General features: G+C 36.5%; 1 long non-coding RNA gene across 1 annotated transcript; it reads left to right on the plus strand.

Moving 5' to 3' along the window:
- Positions 1–89: 89 nt before the first annotated feature.
- On the plus strand, positions 90–1,057 carry LOC141609344 (uncharacterized). The gene is made up of 2 exons (XR_012527367.1): positions 90–631; positions 779–1,057. It is a non-coding gene; the product is annotated as an uncharacterized LOC141609344 (long non-coding RNA).
- The last annotated feature ends 8,739 nt before the right edge of the window (positions 1,058–9,796 follow it).

Raw genomic sequence — 9,796 nt, forward strand, 5'->3', positions numbered from 1 at the left:
GCTGCCTGTACTCCTTTTTGGTACCCAAGGAATCTCCGATTAGTTTGCTCACGGGAATCTCCAGATTAGTTTCCTGGTTCGAACACGCACTGAACAACTCTCTTGTTATAAGCACACTCAAAGTAGATGTGAGATATACATTCCTCAGCTTGCCCACAAAAGTAGCATCTATCCTCAATATCCATGTCATACTTGATCAGTTTGTCATTTGTCATTCGTATTCAGAGCTTCTAGTGCATATTGTCATCCCATAAACTGATTTTTGGCACAACTAACCCACCCATTCCAGGCACTGTTGTACAAGGTCACCTATGCTGGTGCATGCTTGTATACCTCTGAATCATTCAGACCATTGATAAACCTTATTAGTAGCATGAGGCAGAGTAGGTAGTTAGAGTAAATTCTGTAGGTAGATAGAGTAGTCAATAGGGCCGCTATGATTGGAACTTATGGTGCAGAATTATTAGAGTAAGGCAGGTTAGTATGCTTATCCTGTGAAGGTAGAAAAATGGCCTGGCTATCGAGAACAGAGGGTCTCTGAGTCTTTGGTGTGATTATTATGGCTGGACAGGCCTACCTTTGCAGATCAAACTCAAACGTTTCACATAGGCTACACCTTGTGTACAATCACGTACTCTATTTTCTGCACGTCCTTGTTAATTAGTTGTTCTTTAATGCATTATTTATTATTTCGTGATAATTAAGTGTGACGTATCATCTATGCCTATTGAGCCTTTGAATCCTCAAATCTAATAATGTTCTATTTTTTATGTTACAGGTTGCATTTGAGGTATTAACAATGATGACGGGTTGATTTTTTGTCCGGTTGGCAACATATATATGCTCACAATACAAGAATGAAGACTTATAATTAGTAGCTTTCAAATAGTCGTTAAGAATTATTATTTGTTCTATTTAAACATTTGTTATATTTGTTTTAGTTAAATAATTGCACATTTGCGATCGAAGTTCTACTTTTGATCCTTTTTTGAAATGTAATTGACATATATTTTTGAGACTGAATCAATTGAATGCACAATTAGAGAGAATTACAATTGTTGCGTGCCTTACAAGTCCCACTACTACAGATACAGGCTATAACAACGGTCAAAAACCGTTGTTATATAAAAAAGCGGACGTTGTTAAAGCGTCCGTTGTAGAAGGTTTTAACAACGGTTGGTTTACTTAAGGAAACCGTTGTTAAAACTATTAACAACAGTTTTATGTATAAAAACCCGTTGTGGAAAGTGTGACTCAATTTTGGGGGGAAAGTTATAACAACGGGTTGTAATATACAAAACCGTTGTTATAACTAAAGACAACGGGTTGTTTCTCAATAACCGTTGTTGTTGGTTCTTAAAAAATAAAAAAAAAATTAAATTAAATATTACTAGATGCATGCATAATTACGGCCTGTTAGAATTCCGATGCATGCATTATTACTGACATCACTGTACATATGAACGGATAATATGGAATGAGAAGGGTTAGTAATAGGATTTGAAGCAGCATTATTGAGAGATATGATGATGATTATGGCACAACTTCCTAACATATATATTAATTAAAAAGCAATTAACTCAACCCACACATTGCTTAGTATAAATACATTGCATATCTCAACTAACATTTCCATTATCTCATATATTCATCTCCAAACTCTAACTGTTAAAACAAACTCTACTTAATCTTTCAAATCAAACTCAAAAAACTCTAACAAAATGAATGATTTCATCCTAAAGACTCTTACCATGATCGAGAACAACAACAACTTCATCCGCCGGTTCCTCCCTATTGAGGAAAGTTTCAGGAGCTACCTTGCGGAAGCTCGATCCGCACCAAGCACGCCAAAGAAGATGGCTTGACGGAGAGCGAAAGAAGAGCTTGCGGCTATATGACGATATAGCAACTGCTGAACGGAACCTCCAAATAGCCAAGGAGGAGAGGACGGATACGATAGAGCACAATAAGATCCTCCATGAAAATATAAGAATTGCATTTTTACATATGTAATTTTTTTTTTAATTTATGTATTTATAAATATATATATATATATATATATTAATTATGTTTATCTTACTTCTTCATCTTGCTTCTTCATTGTTTTAGTAACTAATTATGCGAACAATACTTAAACAAATAACATAATGGTCGATAAAAACACATACATGCAAAAGAAATAAATAGAAAAAGAAAATAATGACGATGAAACTAACGATGTGGCGAGATTTACCTGATAAATACGAAACGTAATAGACGATGAAATCACCGTGACGGCGAGAAGATAAAGCGACGATGAGAAAGAGAGAAATAGAGAAAGAGAGAAAGAGAGTGTGTATGTGTTTTGTGTTTGTTTGTCTGCTGTGTTTGTGTTTGTGTATTAAGGGTTGTGTTTTGTGGGCTGCAGCAGACTTGTTTGTGTGGTTTATAGTATGGAAGGTATTGACAACGGTTATTAAACAACAACCGTTGTGAAATATGTTTTAACAACGGTTGTAAAAAACACTCGTTGTTAAATAAGTTTTAACAACGGGTTTCAAAAATAACCGTTGTGATTACTTTTCACTAACTTTGCGCCAATTTTGCGCCAAATTATTAACAACGGTTGTGCATGTGTGACCCGTTGTTAAAACTAATAACAACGGTTTTTATAACCATACTCGTTGTAATTGATTTTAGTAAAATTCGCGCCATACATTCTACAACGTCTATTGTGATTTTCGTGAATAATCGTTGTTAAAGGGGCGTTGTAGTTGCCTGGATTTGTAGTAGTGTCCTTATGTCGTTGCACTTTATTAAGTGTTGTTTTTGAATAAATTAGTGTTGCATTTGTTTATTATAAGTGTTGTTTTGGGACGTAACCAGTGTTGCGTTTCCAAAATAAAAATGTTGCATTAATTTGATATAAGTGTTGCTTATCAACATGAAAAGTATTGCATTAGTTTAGGAAGTGTTGCTTTTTTTACATAAGAAATGTTGCATTAGAAGATAAAAAATGTTGCCTTTGCAATTGAAAAAGCGTTGCATAAACATGACCAATGCAACACTTTTCAAAAGTGTTGCTTTAGATTAAAAAGTGTTGCATTAAGCGTTGCAATGACCTAATGCAACAAGACCTGATGTAGCACTTGATTAAGTGTTGCATAAACTCTATTGCAACATTTATATAACATTATGCAACAATAGCAAAGTGTTGCTATAGAATCTAAATGTAGTAGTGCATGACAAGCACTGATTATACCTCTCTGCAGTTTACTTCTTCCTCCACCCATGGAATACCAATGACTCAAATTTTCTGGGACAAAGGTAACACCAAGCCTAGACTGGAGTATGGTCACACATTTATGACTGAAAGTACACTGGTAGAATAGATGAGCATGACTCTCCACAGCAGCAGCACAAAGATAGCAGCTATTAGTCTGTCCAAAACCCATATTCATAATTCTATCTTGAGTAAGGAGTCTCTGTAACTGAATTGCCCAGTATATGAATGAGCATTTAGGGACATTAAGAGGATTCCAGCAGGTAAACCGCCAAGCCACAGTAGGTTGAGGCTGTCTAAGCCACTGATAACCCTCAGCAACAGAGTAAGACTGATCAGAGTTCAACCAAAGATCATTAGAATAGGCTAGTTTAAAAGGAACCATAGTGTGAGCAATTTTCTTCCATGTCCAACTACAATCATCAGGAGGATCATAGTTGGACCAATGTGTGCCTTTCATATACACATGGTTTATCCACTTGACCCATAAATGGTCCTTTTTACTAGCCAACCACCAAATGTACTTACCAATTAGAGCCTTGTTCCAAAGTTTTGAATTTTTGATACCAAGCCCACCTTCAGCTTTGGGAGTACAACAACTATGCCAACTAACATTTGGAGCTCTCTGATAAGCATCCTTGCCACCCCAAAGATAATTCCTACAAATTGAGTCTATTTTATTCATAATCCCATTTGGAATGATAAACATGCTAGCCCAATAGGAATGAAGACTAGTGAGAACAGAGTTGACAAGTGCCAATCTACCAGCATAAGAGAGATGCCGAGTACTCCAAGATCTGATTCTTGCACAAATTCTATGAGCTGCATTCCTTCATTCTTAGACAGTTTCTTTGAAGAAATGGGAACCCCCAAATATTTAAAAGGGAGGGATCCCTTCCTAAAACCTGAGACTTGGATAATATCATTCATAACATCAGGAGCAACACCATTGAAATAGATATCTGATTTAGCTTTGTTGAGGCATAGACCACTTGCCTTAGAGAAAGTAGAAAATGCCCTAAGAAGCCACATGATAGAGCTAGGATTACCCTTGGAGAATAGAAGCAAATCATCAGCAAAAAGGAGATGGTTTAACTTAATAGGGCCACACAAAGGATGAAATTTAAAGTCTTCCTGCTCACTAACCACATTCAAGATTCTTGAAAGATATTCCATGCAAAGAGTAAATAGAAGAGGAGATAATGGGTCTCCTTGCCTAAGACCACGTTTACCATGGAAGAAACCAAAAGAATTACCATTAAGAGAAAGAGAGTATGCTGGAGTGGTAACACAGATCATGATTTTAGCAATAAAATCCTGAGGAAACTGTAAAGCTTGGAGCATACTCAGAAGAAAATCCCACTCAACCGAATCATAAGCCTTCCTAAGATCAATTTTAAGAAGGCATCTAGGGGAAGCAGCCTTCCTGTTATAAAGCCTAACCAAATCTTGACAAATAAGTACATTTTCCACAATTTATCTGCCTTTAATAAACCCACCCTGATTAGGGCTCACAATATCAGGGAGAACCTCACTCAATCTATTACAAAGAAGCTTGGAGATGCATTTATAAAGGGTATTACAACATGCAATGGGTCTGAACTCAAGCACAGTTGAAGGGTGATCACACTTGGGAATAAGAGAAATGATAGTAGCATTCAGTTGTTTCAACAACTTACCAGTTAAGAAAAAAATCCTTAACAGCAGCACAAATATCAGCTCCAATAATTGGCCAAGCATCTTTAAAAAACTGACTTGAAAAGCCATCAGGGCCAGGAGCTTTGTTGGAAGGAATTGAGAATAGACAGTCCTTGATTTCAGTATCAGTAACTGGTTTGGTTAAAATATTAACATGAACATCATTCACCAGGCTACCTCTCCTGACAGTAGGAATATGGACAGGAGAAGTGACCTTACTACTACCCAAGAGTTCCTGATAAAATTCCAAAAAGGAGCTCTCAATGAGGACAGGATCAGTATGGAGGTTACCATGAATATCAGATATGCTAAGAACTTTGTTATGCATATGACGGGCTTTAATATGTCTATGAAAGAAGGCAGTGTTCTCATCCCCTTCCTTAAGCCATTCAACCTTAGCTTTTTGTCTTAAAAAGCTCATCCTAGCTTTATGAAGAGTAGTATATTTCTGAGCAGCATCTTTCTCAGCAGCTACCAGGTCCTGATCCAAAGGTGTCTGATGTAGTTTGGTCTGGATATTATCTAATAACAGCCTAGCTAGATCAGCTGCCTTTTCAATATCAGAAAATTTAGCTCTATTGAGCTCCTTCAAAGGCTTCTTGAGCCATTTAAGCTTGGAGACCACTTGAAACATTTTACACCCCAAAATAGATTTCTCCCATTCATTTCCAACTATAGTAAGAAACTCAGAAGCTTGTCCCCACATATTGAAATATCTGAAATGAGATTTTCTGATTGTTCTATCCAATCTTCTATAACAAATACAAGGATTGTGGTCATATAGACCTTCATTTAGGAAATAAGCATATGAATTAGGGTATAAGGAAAGCCATTCATGATTGATGAGAAACCTATCAATTCTGGAATATACCCTAGTATTGGAATCCTGCTTATTATTCCAAGTATAAAAGGAGCCCTGAGCTTGAATATCCACTAATTCACAATACTGAAGACACTGCCTAAAATCCTCAAGCTCACCCCACATAACAGTGCTATCTAACCTCTCATTGAAATGCAAAACATTGTTGAAGTCCCCACTCACACACCATGGACCAGATAAGGAATCCTTAATAGTAGTCAGATCATGCCATAGATGAAGCCTTTCACTATCAGAGTTAGACCCATAGACAACTGTAAACCAGAATTTCTCACCAGCATTAAGATCCTCCACAGCCACAGTAATTTGTTGATCAGAAGCACTCACCATTTGGACATTAAAAATCTGAGGAAGCCAAATGATCCAGATTCTCCCCCCAGGATGATGCACATTATTGTTAATACCATACCACCTATTACCAATATTATTCAGCACAAAATTGAAATTATGACTTTTGACCTTTGTTTCTACTAATCCATAAAGGCCAATTTTATTTTGATGTAAAAACCATTTAATATCACTTTGCTTATTTATATTATTAATACCACGAACATTCCAGCACCCAAGATTATCCATGTTCAATATTTATCTGGATAGATTCAGTTCCCCCTTCCTGTTGTACCCCAGCCTGGATGTGGTTGTTGAATAGGAGATGGAGGAGTAGTAACAAGCGAATCAGGAGGTTTAGTGGGAGAGGCAGGAGGAGAGGTAACTACAGAAGCATAAGTTGTATCTGCTGTAACTATTCTCCCACCTGACTGTACCACTGGACTCACGGGCACAACAACTTTAGGAGGAGACTTATGAGTGGGAGCAGCAGGCCTTACCACTGGCCTCCAGACCTGAACCTGCTTAGGCACCACTTGGCTCACAGTTTTCTTCCTACACACATTCTGATGGTGACCAATACCCTTACAGAGAGAACATATCAAAGGCTTCCATTCATACTCAACCAGGACAGTTTGTTGTTAACCATGTTCATCGTTGAAAATAATCTTATCCGGGAATTCTTGCCCCACTTTAACCTCCACCAACAGCCTAGCATATCCCAGTCGAGTTTTATCAAGAGTAGCAGTGTCTGCCTTAATGTATTTGCCCAGCAGAGAGGCTAATTTAGACAGACATTGTTCACCCCAAAACTTGAGACCTAAGCCACATAAACGTAACCAAACAGGAACATATTGCACAGGAGACTTATGAAGAGTAGCAGTTTCAGTCCAAGGCTTGACAATAATAGGTTTATTATCAAACATTGGGAAACCCTGCTGTAAAACCAGATCTTTACATTCCATCGTGGGAAACCTCACTAGGAAAACACCATTAGGAAGAAAAGAGATTTTGTCATATTTGTATTTGCCCCAAATTCGTTTCACATGACCAGAAATGAGTTCCCATGGGGGATTGCTCCCTAACACATAACATATGACAGCAGTGTTCCAGTATTCGATTTCAGGTTTAACATCCTCAACAGTAAACTGAAGAATAGGCGAAGAAGAGGGTACAGAAGGAGATTTCTTACCAACAGTAGTCCATCCTTCATTAGGGATTGCCTCATCTTCCTCACTACTTAATTCACTCGCATCTTCAACAATAACTTCTTCAATCGGTTCAACAATAGACCCAAGATCAATTTCTGGAATCCCAACAATTTCATTGACTTATTTTGTACCTTTGGCATCCGCAGAATTTGGAACACCAGACGAACTTGCTTGATCCATTGGAGAAATATCTAGATTATGATTAGGAATTTGAGTAAACGAAAGTCTAATACGAGCTTTTGATTTAGATTTTAGTGTTTTTTGATTAGTATTACGAGATTTTTTGGAAACAGCTTTCCTTGCCATATTGCAATGGAAACCCTAGAATCCTAAAAATCTCCATTATTTTCAGGTAATTCATCTCCCATCTTGTAAAATTGTAATGTACGCCATATTTTAACTGATCTTGGATGCACAAACATCAAAACAAATAAATATAATTATAGTTTACGAATTCTAGTCTATTAAACCTATTAGAGATACTGGAAAAGTAATAATGGAGTGAAAAAAATAGAGAGAATGCTTACTCACCTATGCGATAGGAAATTGTACTTACCTTTATCGAGCTCAGGTTTGTGAGTCGAGAAACTCAATGATCCTACGTTTTTCAACAAAAAAGGTTTTACTATTATTTGTAGTCTCATTTGACTTAACTTTAAACTAAACGAAACATATACATACACCACAATCATAGGACGGGAATTGCACAATCAAAGTATCAAACCCGTTATCAAATAGTGAGAAAACTCCATGACCCTTCGGCATTAGATATAAAAGCATCATCGTGAAAAAAAGTTACCACACGATATAGATGGATGGTAAAAATCTTCAACTCTACAGCAAATCCATAAATATTCAAAAAATCTATAATAACAATAATATTACTTTAAAATTATCTAATGGATGAATCATTCAAACAACTTACCCGTTTCAATATTATTCCGCTTTGCACTTTAATGTGCTAGTTCATCTTATTTGATTGAGTATTTTTCTTCAAGCGACTTTTCTACCTGTTTTTTGTCATCAAAGTTGAAGTTAAAATTTTAAAAAACATATATGTGGAATTTAGCCTACTGAATATGATATGTGAGTGCTTAAAGGAAAAAAAAAAAAAACAAGCGAAAAGATATAAAATAAGCCTGCAATATTTGTTACCTAAGTTACGGATTTAGCGAAATCTCAACCAACCTTTTGATTCCAAAGTTGAAAGACATGCGTGTATAAATTGTTTCCGTGAATTGAATATTTGGCAAGATTAATTGAACCTTAAACTACATAATTTTAGTTATGAAAAACCCTAAATGGGTAATATCCCATAATTTCCTCCTATAATAATGCTAAGATTCTATAATTTTTCTCCTAAAATCACTCCATATCTTTTTTACTACTATAATTTAGTCATTTTTTAATATAAAAAGAGTGAAAATAATTTAGCACATTTTTTTTTAGGTTTATGTTTAATTGATTGCCCTTTTTTTTAATTAGAGAGTATGACACGTGGCAATGAGTGGGCTGTGACACGTGGCGTACGATGGGGTGAGCGGTTGTTGCTTTAATATAATATATGATTAACCAACTAACTTAATAGAAAATAATTACAACTCGCAGCGGAAATAAATAAAGTGATGTAATTGTTCTATGTGATCTAGACTTCAACTATGGTCCAAGTCCTCACGCATCCCATAGCTCCCAAGTCAGCTAATCTTTAGTACCTGTCAAATCTGCTCCCCATAAAACGGTTCACCGCAGGTGTTCACGAATACACAGTCAACCGCGAGGTTGAGTAGGAATAAATACTAACAACAAAAACATACGATAACAATCCAATTTCCTTTTTACATTGCACAATCCCTGACAACGTGCTCCTCCCTTTTACTTAGCACACTTATGCCAAGTTCTACTCGTTACACTAATCATCCCGCCAATCCCTGGCCGGGGCAGCCTCAACCCGAAGGTGAGTACCCACACACGACATTAACACATAGTTGAGTAATATCCACCAGATGGCCTGCAGACCAATCTTGGGCCTGCCTCGAGTAAACACGATAAATATCGTCTGCCAGAATAAATCTGTTCAACCACACCACATTACTATAAGTAATGTTTGCCAGAATAAACCTGTTAATACTACAACAATACTCCACCACAATATAACCAACATATACAATGTAATTCTCCCTTCCAACAATTTCAATGATATCAACCAACACAATTCTCATATGATCAATTCATTTTAATATAAGCCATCTAATAAACCAAATATTATCGAGTAAGAGTTGACTAGGATTTATCCCTACCTGATAAGCAATCCCAATTAAGCAGCTCAAGCAATCCAATAAATAAAGCAAATCCGATCTGATTATAATTTTTCACAACCGTCACCTTTTAATCGATTAATTGCTCTTCCGTATCCAAAGCTCC

Source organism: Silene latifolia, chromosome 10 (genome assembly GCF_048544455.1).
Source record: "Silene latifolia isolate original U9 population chromosome 10, ASM4854445v1, whole genome shotgun sequence".
NCBI lineage: Eukaryota > Viridiplantae > Streptophyta > Magnoliopsida > Caryophyllales > Caryophyllaceae > Silene > Silene latifolia.